The sequence below is a fragment of the Triticum urartu genome, chromosome 6A, assembly GCF_056163025.1.
Source record: "Triticum urartu cultivar PI428250 chromosome 6A, HENAU_Tu73, whole genome shotgun sequence".
Lineage (NCBI taxonomy): Eukaryota > Viridiplantae > Streptophyta > Magnoliopsida > Poales > Poaceae > Triticum > Triticum urartu.
Window position 1 is genome coordinate 548063006 of NC_141878.1, and position 13158 is coordinate 548076163.

Consider the following 13158-nt stretch of genomic DNA (forward strand, 5'->3'; position numbering starts at 1 on the left):
ACTCAAGACCGACCGGATCCGCCCCAAAACCGGCCGGCGGGTGCGCAAACTAGGTGGCCGTGGTTGGGTAGCTCGGCGGCGCCGAGGGGAAGGGGTTGGGCGAGCTCACGTCCGAACTGCACGACTGCAATAGCAGCGGCGGCGGCGGCTGCGAGGGGAAGAGTGGGGAAGAGTGGAGGGGGTGCGGCCGGAGGGAGGGAGGGGGGCGGATAGAAAAAGGCCCGCCTTGTGCCACCGACGGGCGGGCCAGGGAAGGACACGCGCAGACGACCCGCGCGTCCGTGTGGTGTCCGTTTCACCCCAAAAAGGCGCAAACTTGGGCCGCGGATGGGTCAAAAACGGACACAAAACGGACAAAAGTCCGTTTGCTCCCGCGCACTGGGTCGCTTCTTTTGTGTCTTTTACCCCAAACGGACGAGGCCGAATAGGATAGGATTGCGTGGTGGAGTTGGCCTAAGGTGGGATTTTAGAGTATGGTGGCTTCACCCATTCAAATGATCCACAGTTCAGGTCGTCCTATGCCAAAAAGTATCTACGACAGTGCATCTCATGTCCACGTCAGCCATATCTAAGGCTCTTGTGTGTCAAGTTGATTTTCTAAAAGGCGTGATTTAGTTTCATGAAAAATGCAACCTGTACTTTGTCATCACAGCTGCAAGTTGCACTGAAGTACTTATCACGCGGACCACCTTTCCCCTCTCCAAACTCTCGCCGCGCGCGGCTCGTGGACCCTAGCTCAGCCGGTGGTGCTCTCCTTGCTCCTCCTCGTCGTCGGCGGTGGGCGTTCGCTGGACGAAGCCCATGCGACACAGGCGGCAGCGGGGTTCCACCATCCCTCCCTTGGTCGAGGTCGCGACAATGCGGGTTAGCCACTCGTGGGGGCGCAGGGTTCGGCGAGGACACTCGGATCCGGGGGCTGTGTGGCCCTGTGGTGCTGGTGGCGGGGCCTAGGTCATGTTTGCCCCGATCTGAATCGCATCGTGCTACGGTGATGTTGGCTAGCTGTGGTTTGTGCCTGAAGCGCTTGGTCTGATGGTGGCAGCCACGACCGAAAGGGTGCCTCCTTACCGGCGGCGGGGGGTGGCGCCATATGTTGTTGGGTGACGTTATTGGCTGCTCGAGCAGCGAGACGGTGGGCAAGCGTGGATATCGGACCTTGGCTGCTCTGTGAGCCCGTGGTAACGATTTGATGCCGATGATCCTCCTCGTGTTCTTCGTCCTTCCCTTGCCGTCCTCGTATGCCGGCGACCTATGGGTGGCCGCATCCAGTGGCTGATCGGGACATTGGGGTTGGGGCTATGGATCGGGAGAAACTCTTGACCGACAACGACGGTCACGATGTCGGCAACGTTCCATGCGCTGCTCTTATTCCTGTAGCCCTTCATTGGGGGTGTGGTTCGACAATGGACGACCGGTGCTCACCGGACGTCCAACTCCTCATAGACAGAGCCAAAACATCTGACGTCCGGTATTCACCGGACGTCCGACAATCTACATCAAAACCAAAACATCGGATGTCCGGTACCCTCCGGTCATCCGGTATATTCTATGCAGTAGCAAAACATCGGGCGTCCGGTCCCTGTCGGTCGTCCATTGTCTGCCAAGCCCTCGGCCGTCCGATACTCTTCGGTCGTCCGATACTTTCTCCACCGAGCCTAAACATCGGACGTCCAGGATCCTCCGGTTATACGGTACCTTCTATACCGTGCCAAAACATCGGACGTCCGGTCCCTGTCGGACGTCCGGTGTCTATTGAGCCTTCGGTCGTCCGTTGCACATCGGACATCCGGCGCTGTAGTGTTGTTTTGTGCTCCAACGGCCACTTATTAAGGTATACAATAAATATCCTCCTCCTATCCCGTGTGAGGGTTGACCATTCACTTAAAACATCCTCAAGAACACATTTCTCTCTCTCACTCACCCTTCCACACCAAATCTTGGATCCCTAAGGGATTTGAGAGCATTAGAGAGAAGTTGTCCAGTCAAGTGATAGATCCACTCCTTCCCCTTCTTCTCACCAAAGTAATTCGTGATTTGAGCAAGTGTTGAGCTTTTCGCATCGTTCTTGTTACTCTTGGAGGTTGGAGACTCCTAGGCGGTAGGAGTCTTTTGGAGAGGAATCGACCATTTTGATTACCCCCGGAAAAGTTTGTGAGGGTTTGGAGACCACCCCAAGGGTCATATTTATTTTTAAACCCCCGGGCCAGTGCTTGTCTAAGTGTTGGTCCAACCCAGAGCACCGTGCAGGGCCGTCCCTTGGCAACTTGGGTTACGTTGGCTCCCGTACGCTTAGCTTATCTGGTGTGCCCTGAGAACGAGATATGTGCAGCTCCTATCGGGATGTCGGCGCATCGGGTGGTCTTGCTGGACTTGTTTTACCATTGTCGAGGATGTCTTGTAACCGGGATTCCGAGCCTGATCAGGTCTTCCCGCTAGAAGGAATATCCTTCGTTGACCGTGAGAGCTTGTGATGGGCTAAGTTGGGACACCACTGCAGGGTTTTGAACTTTCGAAAGCCATGCCCGCGGTTATGGGCAGATGGGAATTTGTTAATGTCCGGTTGTAGAAAACCTGAAGTTGATCTTAATTAAAATACATCAACCGCGTGTGTTGCCGTGATGGTCTCTTTCCGGCGGAGTCCGGGAAGTGAACATGGTGTTGGAGTTATGCTTGACGTAGGTTGTTCTAGGATCACTTCTTGATCATTAGTTGTTCGACCGTGCTTTTGCCTTCTCTTCTCGCTCTCTTTTGCCAATATGTTTAGCCACCATATATGCTAGTCGCTTGCTGCAGCTCCACCTCATACCTTTTACCCTTCCTATAAGCTTAAATAGTCTTGATCGCGAGGGTGTGAGATTGCTGAGTCCCCGTGACTCACAGATACTTCCAAAACCAGTTTGCAGGTGCCGATGTTACCGAGCAGGTGACGCAACCAATCTCAAGGAGGAGCTCGATGAAGATCTTGTCTTTTGTGTTGTTTCGTTCTAGTTGATCAGTAGTGGAGCCCAGTCGGGACGATCGGGGATCTGTGTCGCTTTTGGGGTAGTCTTCTTTTATTTTGGTTCCGTAGTCGGACCTTGATTGTATCTGTATGATGTAATGCTTTATTCATGTATTTGTGTGAAGTGGCGATTGTAAGCCAACTATGTATCTCTTTCCCTTATGTATTACATGGGTTGTGTGAAGATTACCTTACTTGCGACATTGCTTTCAATGCGGTTATGCCTCTAAGTCTTGCTTCGACACGTAGGAGATATAGCCGCATCGAGGGCGTTACAAGTTGGTAATCAGAGCCTTCCCCGACCTTAGGAGGCCCCTGCTTGATCGAATCACTGGCGTTATTGAGTCTAGAAATGTTTTAAGTGATTTAGGATTATATATATCGGAGAGTTAGGAATTCTTTTTACTCCGCAGTCCCTTCGTCGCTCTGGTGAGGCATCCTGACGTAGAGTTTTGACTCTTCTCTTCTCAAATTTCACTAAAAAAATTTAGGATCACGCGGGTATCTTGGAATCGTTCCGATGGTTTTGTGACGAGAGCATTGTTCTTGGTTCCTCCTGACATTTAGGGGTTGTGGCAGTGTCCCGGGGAGTTGAGCTCCGAGGTGTTGTCGTCATAATTTTATCGTTGCAGTTCTGGAATACCTGAGTTTAGTTTCACCGACATCGAAAATCTCTTTTATGCAGTTGTTGGTGAGATAACCTCGACGCCACCCAGTACTGGGGTGGGAGTTCAGGAGTATTGCCATAACTCGTATAACGGATGCTTTTTCGAAGGTTGAGGTAAACGATTTCCGAAGGTTTCTTGGTTATGTGTTGAAGGATGGATACAGCTGGATGTAGGATTTGTTTGTTTTGGGTGAGATATTATGCTTCCCCTGTATCCCCAACACCTGATTGCATAACCGGAAAGTTTCGGGAGCTTATAAGTGGGAATTCAAGTAGCTCTTAGGATATCTTTCCGACAGATGTATGATATGAAATTGGGGTTCGACGTCTAGTGGTCCGCCTATCCACGGTTGGTTTTACAGTGGTCTCGTTGTGTCTTAAAGAGTCCTTGGCTATGCCGACTCGGGGATGCTTCGTATGTCATGTGCACTGCCTTGTACATGATGGTGCTGTACGATCGAGCCCGTGTAGGCCCCACCACGAAAACTTCGGACGAAATCTCTATCATATGTTTGTTCCGGCTTATTCTACAAGCCAATCCTTTGTTTTGTTTTGAGTTGTGGTATTCGAGTTGCTTCGAAGTCAAATGTTGATTCCATACCTTCCCCAAATGGTGTTCTCATACTCCGATGTGAATACCAATCCTTCTTGATCATCAAGATTGTTTTGTCAATCTTTTTTAACCAATGTGCTTCTCTTCAAGTGGATCCGATCATTTCAACATCCGCAAGATCAATTATCAGTTCTTCTCAACGGTGTTTGTTTCATTCGTCCCAAGTTGCCTTTGTTTTCCCACCCACCCACCCTTTTTCTTCAAGGACTCAGATATCTTAATCAAGTATCCATCTTATTGATGCGAGGCCTCTTCATTCCTTTTCCGTCAATGTTTCTTATCCAGTGATTCTCATGAATATTCTAACGGAGCTTCAAGTTCGTCACTCTTCACTCGTTTTCTTCTCCGGTGGAACCAATTCAAGCTTTCGGTGTTGATCATATCTTTTTCCTCGTTTCAAATACTTTCTCATGCCGGTGCACCTTATATTCATTCACTTCTCGCTATTTAATTGTTCCGGAGTGCTCAAGATATCTCGAAGATTCGTGTTTTCATTCCTAATCCGTTCAAGTTGTTTCGAGGTTCTTTTCTTATTCAAGCCATTTAATTCGACCGGTGCAATCTCCTTTTCAAGAAATCGTTCAACGATGTATCTTTTCAGTGGGCCCTAACCCACAAGTCTTTTTCTAGGATCTTACCTGACTCTTCTAATTTTTCCGGAGTTATCCTCAAATTTCTTTTCAAAGTTTGACGTAAGAATGATTTATCATCAGTCAAATGCCTTTCTCCAAGATCGGTTAAATTCTTTTCATCGTTGGTTCAACCTTTCCAATTCTAATTCCGGAGTGCCTCTACAATTATTGGTGGTGTTTCTCGTCGTCATTCTCAGATTTAGAATACCGAAGAAGATTTTCTCCTCAATCTGCCCCATTCTCTTCAAGATTCGTGATTCTAGCTCGTTGTCATCCTCTCATAATTGTTTTCGATTGTGAGAATTCTTTTCACCTATACGGAGCATTTAATGAGTTGTTTTCATTTCTTTCCTCTGAAGGCCATCACTTCAGAAGAATTAATCATTCCAGCTTTCAGCTCTTGTACTCCAAACCCTATCGGTGCATCGTTCAAGTGATCTCTAATCAGCTCGTGATTTCTTCGTTCTCATATATCTAAATTCTGTCAAGTATCTTCATTCGTTCTCTAATTTTTTTCTGTTGTTTCTTTATCTTTTTTGCGTTTATTTTCAATTCTACCGGTGGTTCGTTGAAGATTTTCCAAAGTTTGCGCTATATCTCTCCTCAATCCTTTTTCAAGAAGAATAAGTAGTATGCCAAATCCATTGCTTGTCATCAATTTAATTGGTGAAGGATACGCTTAACATAATTCTTATTCTTGCTTCATCGAGTAAATTCAATTCCTTATTCCGGAGGTTCTTCATATCACATTCTCGGTTCGAAATGCTTTATCTTTTTTTTTTCACGGAGTTCCAAGCTCTCATCATCATGAAGCTCCATTTAATCATTGCAAGTCTTCACCTTGTGTTTTTCTACTTCTCTTTCATTTTGAATTGATCATTTCTTTTATTACCGGAGTTCTTCATGGAGGCTCTACATGATGGTTCATCAAGGATTTAATTCCTTCTCCAAGTGTCCTTTGAGATTCTTTTCGGTGGAGCTCAAGCATTCTTCATCTTGCAATCCGGAGTGTAATTCTTTCTTACGTATCATTGGAGGTGGTATTATGTCATTCTTGAAAAATTTGAGTTCATGTTTCATGATTCACAAGTTATCAAGAATGAGGTAGTTTAAATCCATCAATCTCGTCATTGGAGTTATCTTGGGTTATATTTCACCTAAAGCTTTCCCTAAGGATTGTTGCTATTTATTGTTCTTATAAATGACCCAAGTTCTTCATTTATCCTCCCAGTGAGATAAGTTTCTCATCTTCTTCTTCATATCAATCCAATCTATTGTTTCCGTTAGTGGCAGAATTTCACCTCATAGTTTTGAGATGTTTTCCATAAGCCCACTTCAAGCTTATCCTTTTCATTGTTGGTTTTCCAACAACTCTGTTCGAACCTTCTCCTAAAGAGGCTTTTTCAAGCTCATTTGAGGTAGAAGATCTTGTTTTCTCCTCCGTTCATTCCATTCCTTTCTCTCATTTCTTCCGGAGGCATTGTGATGATGCTCTCTTCGACCCATCATCTTGTTTGTCAAGATCTCGTTCAATTCCTTCCATTTACAGTCGGAGTGCTGTCCAAATTATATCATTCTTAATCCTTCTCTATCTTGACTTAACCGGAGTGGTTTCAATATATATCTTGCCCTTCAACCTCAAGGTTTTTTTCGCAATGTTCTTTGTCCCTCTTTTCTAATGGAGTGTTGAGACTTTGTTCACCTTCATTGTATTCTTTTCTCGAATTTGTTCAACCTCGCAAGGTTCTTTGGTTTCACTCAATTGTCAAAGAAGCAACTTAGTTTTACCTTTTTCTCTTCCTCTTCCTTTTCCCTCCGGTGCCATCCCTAGGATCTCGGGTCGAGATCCTCACGTAGTGGTGGAGTGTTGTGACGCCCCGAGACCGATGTGCCAGGTGTCGTCTAGTTATTCGTTGTCTTTGCCATGTCATTCGCTTGCGTGTTGCATCTTTGTCATGTCATCATGTGCATTGCATCATCATGTTTTCAAAACTTGCATCCGCCCGGGTTCCCCCAGTTCCGTCCGTTGTCCGTTCTGAGTCTAGACACACTTGCATGCGCCCGCGGCATGTCCAAAATATTATTTTTATAAGTGGCCGGAAAATGTTCTCGGAATGGGTTGAAAGTTGGCGTGCGGTCTTATTTTAGTGTAGATAGACCGCCTGTCAAGTTTCATCGCATTCGGAGTTCGTTTGATAGCCCAACCGTTAAACTATAGTGGCAGTATAGCCGGTCACACGTCGGACGTTTTCGGTCTCCGAAAACAGTCGCCGGGCCTCCCTCTCTTCTCTTCTCTCAGCTCGAGACCATCTACACAGCTCACTACCTACCGCCAGGTCCAACCTAACCTCTCTCGTCAGCCCGCAGCCCCCCTCGTGCGCGTCCAAAAATTGCCCCGGACCCGACCCGGGCAGTCGTCACCGTTGGAACCGGATCATCCCTAAACGTCTACAAAATATCTCCGTTTTGTTAATTGGGCTCCCTAGCTATTTTATCCGCGATCGTCCGATTGCGATCGTAGGGACGAGGTAGCCCCTAACCTAGTCTGTGAGGTATATATATACTCCACTCCTAGTCTATTTGGACAAACCCTAAAAATTAGGACCCTTGTCCCATCCCACCGTCGCCAGCATCTCCCACCTCGGGATCCTCCCCAAATCCAAAAATCCTCCTCGAATTTCTAACCGGACCAACCCCCTCGTCGCTGCCAAATTCCACCCGCAGACAGCCACCACTCCTCTCCTCGATCTCCTCCAACCCAGGCTCCCTCGCTCTCTCTTCGGTGTTGTTCCTCCCTGACCGTGCCTCCCCGTCCCGTTGTTCCTCGTAGGGAGCCATGGCCGCCGGCCACCAAAGTAGCAACAGTCCCTTGATCCAGCGCCGCCGTCCCGTGTGCTAGCCAGCACCCTCGCTCCGCCTCCCGCTGGTGAGATCGACCACCGGAGCCCCTCCAGGAGAGCCCCGCCACTGCTGATGAGCCCCGCCGCTTGCTCCCTTCCTCCCGTCGGTCTTCTTCTTCCTCCTTGCCTCATGTCTCTCCGTTTTCTCTCTCTCAGGAGTTCTCTCATGGTGCTCGAGGAAGCAACCACCCCGCTGGGTGCCCTCATCAGCGTTCGATGCCGTCGCGCCAGATCCGGAGGAAATCGGCGCCGCCGCGCCCGTTCCCGACCCCCACGAGGCCACGAACCTCTCCCACCTTGCCTGCTTCATCTCCGTCGAGTCCCGACGCCAGCGAAGCTGCCCGCTGCCCTGCTCGCCTCCTCTGCTTCGCCCTTGCACGAGGAGCACGACCCAGCGCCCAGCCCAGTTCGTTTCCCTGCGTTGACTCGCATCCTTGTTCGTCTGGAGCGCCAGCGACTGGGCGGCCCGAGCGCCAGATCGCGCAAGGCCCAGTGCTCGGCCTCCTGGCCCAGCATCGCCCCTGGGCCGCCTCCACCGTCTGCGCCAAGGCCCAGCGCGCCTCCCTTGTTCACCGTCGACCTGGGCCTTGGGCCAAAGTGAGCAGTTCCCCTCCAGTCCCTCAACCCTGTGCATGTTGGGCTAGCCTCTGTTTCGGCCCAGTGTAGTTTTTTTAGATCTGTGATTTTGTCTATTTTCCAGGGTATTGCAGTTTTACAGGAAAACCCTTGCGCTTCATGCATTTAATATCTAATTAACCGTAGCTCGGTTTTAAATAATCTTTATATGTAATTGGGGTAGAAAAATGCCTAGTTTAACATGGTGGCTTTACTTTGCATGTCTAATAACTCTAAAATTGTGTTTAGGACAGAACAATACCAAACCTAATATATGCATATGGGGATTTGTCGGAATTGTTGTTGTTGTTGTTGTTGTTGTTTCCGGCCTCATTTAAACTTGCTTAAATGTTTAGTTTGCTTATGCTTCACCCCTTGCCATGCTAAACAACATTTAATATTGTTGAGTACCTAAACGAGATCGAACTAAATAATGGGATGTGGTGTTTTGTCAATATGTATCTCGATGCACTTTGAGCTCCACTTAATTTGTAGGATTGTTTGTGCATTTTTGCCATGCCATGCCTCATTAAACCGGACATGCATCATACTTGTTTGCGCATCGTGCCATGCTTATGTGATGATTGTTTACTATGTTGTTTGCCTTCTTTCCGGTGTACTTCTTCTCGGTAATCCGATAACGTCGTGTTTGTGAGGATCCGCTCAACAACGTCCGTTTGTATTCTTCATGGACTCGTTCTTCTTCCTTACGGGATCTCAGGCAAGATGACCATACCCTCGAAATCACTTCTATCTTTGCTTGCTAGTTGCTCGCTCTTTTGCTATGCCTATGCTGCGATACCTACCACTTGCTTATCATGCCTCCCATATTGTTGAGCCAAGCCTCTAACCCACCTTGTCCTAGCAAACCGTTGTTTGGCTATGTTACCGCTTTGCTCAGCCCCTCTTATAGCGTTGTTAGTTGCAGGTGAAGATTGGAGCTTGTTCCATGTTTGGAACATGGATATTTTGTTGGGATATCACAATATCTCTTATTTAATTAATGCATCTATATACTTGGTAAAGGATGGAAGGCTCGGCCTTATGCCTGGTGTTTTGTTCCACTCTTGCCACCCTAGTTTCCGTCATATCGGTGTTATGTTCCCGGATTTTGCGTTCCTTACGCGGTTGGGTTATAATGGGAACCCCTTGACAGTTCGCTTTGAATAAAACTCCTCCAGCAAGGCCCAACCTTGGTTTTACCATTCGCCACCTAGCCTTTTTCCCTTGGGAGTCGCGCATCCCGAGGGTCATCTTTATTTTTAAACCCCCGGGCCAGTGCTTGTCTAAGTGTTGGTCCAACCCAGAGCACCGTGCGGGGCTGTCCCTTGGCAACTTGGGTTACGTTGGCTCCCGTACGCTTAGCTTATACGGTGTGCCCTGAGAACGAGATATGTGCAGCTCCTATTGGGATGTCGGCGCATCGGGTGGTCTTGCTGGACTTGTTTTACCATTGTCGAGGATGTCTTGCAACCGGGATTCCGAGCCTGATCGGGTCTTCCCGCTAGAAGGAATATCCTTCGTTGACCGTGAGAGCTTGTGATGGGCTAAGTTGGGACACCCCCACAGGGTTTTGAACTTTCGAAAGTCGTGCCCGCGGTTATGGGCAGATGGGAATTTGTTAATGTCCGGTTGTAGAAAACCTGAAGTTGATCTTAATTAAAATACATCAACCACGTGTGTTGCCGTGATGGTCTCTTTCCGGCGGAGTGCGGGAAGTGAACACGGTGTTGGAGTTATGCTTGACGTAGGTTGTTCTAGGATCACTTCTTGATCATTAGTTGTTCGACCGTGCTTTTGCCTTCTCTTCTCGCTCTCTTTTGCAAATATGTTTAGCCACCATATATGCTAGTCGCTTGCTCTGCTCCACCTCATACCTTTTACCCTTCCTATAAGCTTAAATAGTCTTGATCGCGAGGGTGTGAGATTGCTGAGTCCCCGTGACTCACAGATACTTCCAAAACCAGTTTGCAGGTGCCGATGTTACCGAGCAGGTGACGCAACCAAGCTCAAGGAGGAGCTCGATGAAGATCTTGTCCTTTGTGTTGTTTCGTTCTAGTTGATCAGTAGTGGAGCCCAGTCGGGACGATCGGGGATCTGTGTCGCTTTTGGGGTAGTCTTCTTTTATTTTGGTTCCGTAGTCGGACCTTGATTGTATCTGGATGATGTAATGCTTTATTCATGTATTTGTGTGAAGTGGCGATTGTAAGCCAACTATGTATCTCTTTCCCTTATGTATTACGTGGGTTGTGTGAAGATTACCTTACTTGCGACATTGCTTTCAATGCGGTTATGCCTCTAAGTCGTGCTTCGACACGTAGGAGATATAGCCGCATCGAGGGCGTTACAAAGTGATAATGGCTCTGAGTTCAAGAACTATACCTTGGAAGAATTTCTTAGTGATGAAGGGATTGGGCATCAATATTCAGCTCCATACACTCCTCAACAAAATGGTGTAGCCGAAAGGAAGAACCATACACTTGTGGAAATGGCAAGGTCCATGTTGGATGAATACAAGTCGCCCCATAGTTTTTGGGCCGAGGCTGTCAACACTGCATGCCATGCGTCAAATTGGCTCTTCCTAACTGGGAACAAGCCAAATTTCAAGTACTTTCGTGTATTTGGGTGCAAATGTTTCATCCTCAACAAAAGGGAATGGTTAGGAAAATTTCAATCCAAAACAATTGAGGGGATATTTGTTGGCTATGGATCAAACTCTCACGCCTATAGAGTCTATAACAAATCCAATGGATGTGTTGTACAAACTTGTGACGTGGTGTTTGATGAATTTAATGGCTCCAATGGGGAGCAAGTTGATCTAAGTGATGTAGGTGAAGAATACTCTTCTCAAGATATCTTGACCATGGGTGTTGGTGCACTTCTTCCAATGGAACAAGAACCTCATGATGATGAGGAAGAAGATGGAAGCTTCACACATAATCAAACTACTTCAACACCCATACCATCACAAGCTCCTATTGTTCAACCAATGCCCTTAATTCAAGTACAAGAAGATGATCAAGTCCCTCTTCATGATAATGTTCAAGAACAAGATCATCATCAAGGGCAAGAACAAGAAAGTGCAATCATTAATGATGAACCTCAACAAATGCAATATGAAGAAGTAGATCTTCCACCACACATTAATGATCCATATGTTGAGGACGTGGATGATGGACATGAAGTTGAACCTCGCGAAACACTAACCTCCATCATGCCTCGAGTGGCCGGTCGAGTTGATGTTGGCAAAATTCTCACCGACATATCGGAAGGTAGAGTCACCCTTAAACATTTGACAAACTTTTGTGCTCACTTCTTGTTTGTGTCTAGTGTTGAGCCTCTCAAGGTACAAGATGCATTGATGGACAACGATTGGCTCATTGCTATGCAAGAAGAGTTGAACAGTTTTGAACGCAACCAAGTGTGGTCATTAGTCGAGATACCAACTACGGAGCACAATGTCATTGGAAAAAAATGGATTTTCAAGAACAAGCAAGATGAGAATGGTGCAATCATCCGTAACAAGGCAAGGTTAGTGGCACAAGGGTACTCACAAGTTGAAGGTTTGGACTTTGGTGAGACCTTTGACCCCGTTGCCCGTCTTGAATCTATTCGCATCTTACTTGCTTATGCTGCTTTCAATGGTTTTACATTACATCAAATGGATGTTAAAAGTGCTTTCCTTAACGGTCCTCTACAAGAAGAAGTATATGTATCACAACCACCTGGGTTCGTTGATCCCGATCACAAAGTCTATGTGTATAAACTTCATAAGGCTTTGTATGGCCTCAAACAAGCACCTCGTGCTTGGTATGATCATGTTAAGAAGTTTTTACTGGATGATGGTTTTGTGAGAGGGGTGATCGACCCCACTCTTTTTACTAAGAGGGACAAGGGTGATTTGATCCTATGCCAAATCTATGTAGATGATATCATTTTTGGTTCTCCTAACATTCATTTGTGCAAGAAGTTTGCGGCCTCCATGACCAAGAATTTTGAAATGCCACTCAATGCGGATTAGAAGTTCTTTCTCGGATTCCAAATTCAACAATTTCAAGAAGGAATTTTCCTATCTTAAGAAAAATACCTCAAGGATATCCTAGAGAAGTTTGGCATGTCTGATGCTAGTCCATGTAAGACGTCCATGCCAACCAAAATTTTACTCACTGAAGACACAAATGGTATCCCTTTCGACCCATCTATTTACCGCTCTATGATTGGTTCACTGCTTTATCTTTGTGCATCTAGACCAGACATCATGTTTAGTGTATGCATGTGTGCTAGATTTCAAGCTTCCCCTAGGGAAAGTCATCATAAGGCGGTTAAGCATATTCTTAGATACCTTGTTCACACCCCAAAGTTGGGTCTATGGTACCCCAAGGATGCTAAGTTTGATCTTATTGGGCACACATATGCGGATTGGGCTGGAGACAAAGTGGATCGTAAGTCCACCTCCGGTGCATGTCAATTTCTTGGACGCTCCTTAGTAAGTTGGTCCTCGAAGAAACAAAATTGTGTTGCTCTTTCCACCGCCGAAGCTGAATACATTGCAACTGCCAGTTGTGCAACTCAATTACTACGAATGAGGCAAACCTTGAAGGATTACGGTATCACCTATAGACATGTGCCTCTTCTGTGTGATAATGAAAGTGCCATCAATATTGCCGAGAATCCCAAAGATCATACTCGCACCAAGCACATTGATATTAGGTATCATTTCTTGCGAGATC